Raw genomic sequence first — 7406 nt, forward strand, 5'->3', positions numbered from 1 at the left:
CCCGCTCACGGCCAACACCAGTGACGCTTATCTGAACCGGTCCTGGGCCTCCCCTAGGTCGACTCAGCCCCAAATGAGTACTTTGGGTGGTGTGTAAACATCGCCAGTGGGGAGACAAGGGCAGTCGGGCATGGTGCTGGCCACCCACCCCCTCGTGTGCCATGCCGGCCTTCATAGGTGCTTTGCCTTTGTGCGTGTGGTGGTGGGGAATGATAGTACAGCAGTTGATGGGCTGTGCTACGACCCAGTGACGATTATCTGAACTGGTCCTGGGCCTCCCCTTCGGTCAACTCAGCCTCAACCGAGTACCTGTTGTGGGGTGCCTCGCCGACCTTCAGAGGTGATTACTCACAGCACTTGTCCCAAAAGAATATTAAGGCTATAGGGGGGGGGGGGTCCTTGTCCTTGCCTTGTGTGTGTTAGGGAGGGGATAATTGTGCTGGCCTCATGCCTTGTGGTGTTTTGCGCCCAGCTCAACACTGTGTGGATTTAGACAATCGTTCCAATATTTTGGCTGCTTGCCCATTCATAAAGAGCTGCTACCCACGCTACGCAGCTAGCCAGGGTCAATTTGGGCTACAGCGCTCGACAGCTCTGCTCATAGACAGGCCCATATTATTAATCGTTTCAGCCCATCCCCTCATTTTGCTATATTTATCAAGTGCGCAATCCCCAGTGTGTCTGGTGTGCCATATCCACTGTTATGAATTTGTGTTGGCCTTAAAGTAAACACCGCACGATTTAAGTCTGTGCAGGAGGCACATGGTTGGATGTTGGATCTTGTCCGTGTGTCTCTCTCTCTGTTTTGCTGTCTCATGCAAAGATAAAGTCACGTTGGATTGAACAATAACCCATCACTCAATGTTTCACTCCATTCACTCAATGGTGATCAGTCGTCTCCCTATCACTCTTTCATCACTACTGTCATGGTTACCGTTTCATTGAACTTCACCAATTCCTATTCCCATGTTGAGGACTGAATCTACTGTTCCACACTGTTCAACCACTACCACACAGCAGGTCACAACACACGTACTCAAGAACTTACCCACTCACTCATTTGCTGACCCTCTCACTCACCACACTGCAGGTCACAACATTTCTCTCCCTGCTTCATCACTCGCACTGCTCCACTTGGAATTCCCTCTGCCATCAGCATCATCTCTTTTCTCCAAGTTCTTATAACTTTTCTCAGTTCAAGAAAATGTACGCAACTCTTATTTACCGTAACTTTAACGTTGTGTTTCGATTTAAAGCTTTCGTGACTGCAGGGATTCATCTTCTTGGTTATTTCGGTAAAGTCACGTAGAAGGGAAATAATAAAATAATAAAACATAATAAAATAAATATTTGGAAATGTTTAATTTTGTATTATTTTATTATTTCCCTATAATAATAAAAATAAAACATAATTTTTTTTTTTTATAATGTATTCTTTTTATTATTTTATTATTTCCCTTCTACGTGACTTTACCGAAAGAACCAAGAAGGTTTAACGTTGTGGTTTTATGCTGGCCGCTTGTCGTGTTGGGACTTTGGGCGTAACGTGCTCAGCAACCGTGACATTCAAAAAGGTCACACTTGTATTCCTACACAACGTGAGTAGTTTCTTACCTGGGACTCGACCCGTCTGTGCATCCGTCAGGGATGCGGATGGTGGTGTGCGTTGAAAGTGCCTTTGTTTTCATCCACCGACCGTGTCACTTCACAAATCCCAGAAGCCAAACAGATGTATGTTGAACTTCTTTCGCACCGTAGCCAACCGCGTTCTAATCGGAGGTGTGGGGGAAGGACAACAAACTAAACACAATAATCAGTTTAAAAGAATTTAGTTTTCAATCTTGGAACCTAAACACGCAAGTTGAGTGATTGTACGACTTACCAGTTCATTTTTGTTACAAATATGAAGGAGACATTACAGCGGTACACTCCGGTGCTCCTGACGCAGTTGTCTGGCTTGACCGCCTCAAATGTGAAAATGTAGTTGTTGCCCTGCATCCACATCAGCCGTACGAAAGAAGAAGTAGACGATCAGGAGTTGGGAAAGTTTTCCAAGCGCCAAGAGGATAGTTACTTTCCCTCATTCTCTTTGCATGAGGCATTGTGAAATAATTCATTTCTGTAAATGATGAAAAAAAATCCGTCGCAAAGGCAGAGTGAATCGTTACAAAAAAGACAACAAAAACATCAGAGAGATGCTGAATGTGCCACGCTATGTGCGCGTTTTATCGGTCGTAAAGTGTGTGTTTTTAAGCACACTCAAATTTCGCGGAATGAGGGTCGTTAAATGGGTGAAGAGATTGGGAGGTTACCACGTGCGGCTGTCGTGCGCGGTTATGAAATGTGGCAGTGCGCGGACGCTGCTATCTTAATCTTTACCGCTATGGTAAAAAGCGCAAAGTGCTGCGGCTGCATTTCGAGGTTGGATAAGGACAAAGCGGCAAAGTCAGATCTCGTAAAGTAAAAAAAAAGATAATTAAATAAAGAGCGAACTTGTGATGAACATCTTTTATTCTAGCAGTGAACAAAAGTAACTGCCCCCCCCCACCATCCCCATAAGCGACTGCCAACCACCAACTGTTCCCACAACTGATTGCTCCTCTGTGCACACTTGAAAAATGACCTCAGCGCATTGATATGAATAAATCGCCAATTAGACCATCCGCGCTCCCTGTTATATGCAAGTGCAGCCAGTCCCCTTTTGTCCATCCACTGTTGGATGAGGGCCTTGACCCTCACGCCGAGCGTAGTTTGGTGGGGGTTGTTTGGCCATATTTCACCATCGCTGCTCTGCGTGGGTTAATTGGTGAAAGGGTGGTGATTTGGTGGGGGGGCGCGGGGCGGAACAGATGTAGGTATCGCTCACGATTGTCGGGAACTGTGACCAGGAATCCAACTCGGGCCACAAACCACGGCTAATTTTACCATTACGAAGGTGGACCGCACTCTGTGATCCCCATCGATCAGCTGATCGAATGTCTGTGGAGTCCACGGACGGTCGGCACGGCTAGGTTAAGGTGAGGCAAATCAAACATTTGTCCAGGGCCCATAACAGTTGATTGGTAGGTTATGTGTGGTGGGGTAAAGTGTAGGTACTCTCACCTCTTTCAAGATGTAAGAATAGGCCGAATACGTTCGAGAGGGGCTCTCTAGAGCTCCCTTTAGCAGAGGCCCATCTGCCACAAGTGGTCTGAGCAAGCACTTGCAGGGCTGCGCCTTAACCCATTCAGGCCAAAAATTTGAGTGTTGGGCAATACATTTCAGAGGGGCCCACGAGAATCACCAACATTTATTGAATAAAGGGTTATTTATATTATTATTTTAATCCAAAGAATATTAACAAATACTACCTTGACTGGAGTGCATCCTGGCAGTGAGGGTTGAGGATTTTGTGTGTGTCTGTCTTTGTGTGTCTGCATGTACATGTAAGAAAAGGATGAGGGAGGAAGTGGACCGAGGGGGGAGGGCAGGGGCAGTGGGGTGGTACGTGGGGGTCCTCTCTGTTCTGGTGTCCTGGTGATGGGGGAAAAGATTCCTAAATCTTGCGCTAACGATAGGCCAAAAGACGAAGTTGCGTTTTACAAATGTAGTGACATATGACGTCACTACTGTGTCGGGACTGTACGAGCGTAGTGACATATTACGTCACTACTGTGTCGGGACTGTACGAGTACTGTAGGCGGGATGTCACTGAGGTCGCGTCAGGCCGTGACCCTCTGCGTGAACCCGATAGGACACGTGACCGGACAAAGGGGGGGGCTAGGGGCTCCAGGGGGGAGCTTGGTGGTCACGTGGTAAGGGGCCCGGAACCTTACCGAAGGATCGGTAAGGGGGGCGTGGCCAAGGGCTGGGCCGGCCACGCGGCAGCAGTTATAAGCGGGGTGTGAACAGAGAGTGGCTGTTCAACCCTGGGATGAAGATGCCATCAGCGGGTCCTCGAGTCTCCGATCTTCGTCCGTGACCAGGCAGCCTGTTAACCTGCCCTGGTCACGTTATATAGTATTCCCCCTAGCGTTAGTTAAATTAGGAACGATGGTCACCACCTTATATAGTGTTAAAGTTGTTTGTTACATTGTTAATAAATATTGTTTGCCTCCCAAGTTGAGTGTGCGCCTCAAACGAACCCATTACACAAAGAAACTCATCATATCCAAACACACGACCCGGAGAGCATTGCCCCTGGCCTTTGTCACAAACACGAGTGGGGGAGGGCCCGTTTACGTTTTTACGACTTATTTTTCTTCCTCTTCTTTTGGATCTCTCTCCACCGTTGTGTTGGCTTGAGCAATGGCAAGTATTGAATCTTTGCTCTTTTAAGCAAAGTGGACAAGTCATCAAAAGAAACCCTCACTGTGATCTCATCACGACGTACCGCTAAATTTCAAAACGTGACCCAAGCGGATCAATACAAAACACCCAAAGCGCAACACCATACACACCAGGCTTTGCAAATGCGCAGTGGGTTTGGGAGAACAGCGTGTTAACATTTATATGTGTGTCTCAATGTGGATGGGAGGCTCCTCTGGCAACTCCTGTGCTGGCTGAGTCATATAGTCCCTGCATGCCCAGCCCCAGCCACCGCATGCCCAAGCAGCTCTTGTTCGGCTGGATAGATGGGGCTTAACGGGTGCGGCATGGGATACAGAAGAGAAGGACTGAACAGACCTGGGTCTGTTCCGTGACCTCCTGCCAGCAAGCCTTCAACATTTCACTTGGCCTCAAAGTGCACCGAGCATGGCACAGGTGCTGTGGTGACGTCACCGCAACTTAGTGGTGAACAGCGGTTGTTGTTGTTGATGAGAGGTTTGCTGGCCTGGTCAGTGTGGATAGCAACATGATCACACAGCGATAGTTAAAAAGCACCCAGTTTTTGTCATTTTAACAAACCCAATAATCATTGCATGAGTGTTACATACGCGCTAATTACACACCTGGGTTGTATTTGAGACGTGCTAACTCACCGTGTCAGTTGTGCATGTTCACATGGGCCACCAGCAAAAGGGCCTGGAACGTAATAGCCAATGGACTTGTGATATTGGATTTCAAAATAGGTAACTTTTATGATTATTGCCCCATGCACGTATTGATCAGTCATATTTCGTTAGTTATTACACGTTACCTTGAATAAACACCCCGCAGTTTGTGTCAAATGTTCTTGGAATCATCAAGGCACGGTAAATCTAGGAATCGATGCCATAAAATGTAACAAAACATTCTTGGAGTGCTTCCAAACAGGAATTTGATTGCAAAATATGGCTAATAATTGACCACGACCATCTCCTCTGAACCACAAGTTCTGTCACAATGCAATCAAATATGAAATGGGGTTTTACGATCTTCTGTCGACACGGGGCAGCTTTATGGGGGGGCATAGTTGCACAAGAAGCGGCATTGCTGCGTGTTTTTAACTTGGAACTCAGATTGAGCGGTAAGGCTGTGTGCTCTGCTGGCCAGGGTTAACTTGGGTGAGCCGAATTGGCCTGCCAGAATTCCGCTTAATTTATCTGCTCCGCAAACATTTTGCGAGTGAAACTTCGATTGTACGTACGTACGCGGAATTTCTTTCACACCGTACGTAGAACCACCGTGCTAATTGGGAAACGTTGTCACGCTTTTTTCTCACGTTTCTCATCGTCACCCACCGCACGCCCATACATTTAATTCAAGGTAGCAGCGGCGTCGTGAGCAAACGAGCAATCGAGACAGCATGCACACGTGTGCCTTCGCGCTCACTTAAAAATATGTATCGTAATCACAAGCTGGCAAGCTAGTCTATTAATAAGGGAGCCTTCGTGTTTAGAGATTTGACTGCACAGATGGCGGTGGTGCGCGTAGAGACACGAAGACCCGCATGTACATATATTTTTGTGTTTACTTTGTTGTCCTTCCCCCACACTTCCGATTAGCGTGGTTGGCTATGTACGGTGTGAAAGAAGTTCGAAATACATACATTAGACGTGCGTGCGTGCGCACCCATCCGTGTTTTAATGCTCACACCCTAATCGCAGCGGCACACCATATAATGTGATGTTTAAAATAAAAATGCTGTTATGAAAGTGTTTTTGTTATCGTTTCAATGTCCAAAACTATCCAAAAACTGGGCATTGCCATTGGTGAGCTCTGCGGTAACCTTTGTAGCGATCGGTTAAGGGGCATTGCAGTTTTCTTGTGAAAACATGTGAAATTTAATCTGATACAAACAGATGGACACGCAGACATATTTCTGGGAATAGAAAAAAGTAGCAGCTGCCTTGAAACTCACCGTCCCGGCAAGTTGTCCACATTTGAGGCACCCTTTTCACATGCCTTGCAAAAGACTGTTCGCCGCATATCAACCAATTTGGCTAAATTAAGTGAATAACCAAATTGTTACACCAATCATTTCTTTTGCGCAATCCTTCAGAACTAGGCCGAGACCAACAAACCGCTACTCTTAATGAACCGGTTGAATCACAGCCGGATGGAGTCTGGGTTCCAGCTATGCCAGCTCAATACTCTGATCCCCGGGCCACCCAGCCACCTATTAATTCATATGTTTGGGATCTAGTGACAACAATCATATTTGTGCCTCAGTTAAAAGTTCATATTCTTAGGTTTTTTCGGTAAAGTCACGTAGGTAAAAAATTTAAATTAATAAAAGTAAAATAAAATAAAAAATCACGACGTTTCGGAAGCAACACAAGCCTCCGTCTTCAGGTGGAACCGTCACAGAATATGAATCCTTGCAGTCACGAAAGCTTCAAATCTAGAATTAAAAGTTCATATGAACCAATGACTCCCAACTGATATGTAAAGAAAACTACAGCATAATGAAGATCCATCACTCCTCTTGTGGAAAATTAGCAATGTGAAATGCTTTTTCTGTGGCTAAATAAGAGACCTTGGATAACTGAATCTGAGTGAAGTAGATATTGCTGCATCCTCAACCATCTTCTATAGTTGTTTTTGTCTCATTTGTACAGTTTGATCTTCTAACGTACCTAACAAGTAAAACAAAAATATATATTTTTCATTGTATTTCAAATGTCGGGGTGGAGCAGTAGTAAGCACACTGTGATCTGATCAGTGGCCGGACAAAGGCCTGCACATTTTACTAGTTTTTTTCATTCAAAATTTTTACTTGACAACGTACCAACGTGCCTTCATTTTTTCACGAGCGAGACCCAAAACGTCGCTAAATTTGAGCAACAAAATCGCTGGGGTCGGCAACGCTGGGTGCTTGGGGATCACGCCGTTCATGGCGGTGACTTCATCGCATTTCTCACATGCGCTTTGCTTCATTTGGAATTCCACCCATTTTTGGGGTGGGGTTGGAGTGGTTGGGGGGGGTGGGGGAGGGGGTTAGATGGCCTGTGTAGGGGCAGTTTATCAGCCGGGGGTCTGTCCGGGTCAGCGACCCAAAAAAA

The sequence above is a fragment of the Lampetra fluviatilis genome, chromosome 30 (assembly GCF_964198595.1).
Source record: "Lampetra fluviatilis chromosome 30, kcLamFluv1.1, whole genome shotgun sequence".
Lineage (NCBI taxonomy): Eukaryota > Metazoa > Chordata > Hyperoartia > Petromyzontiformes > Petromyzontidae > Lampetra > Lampetra fluviatilis.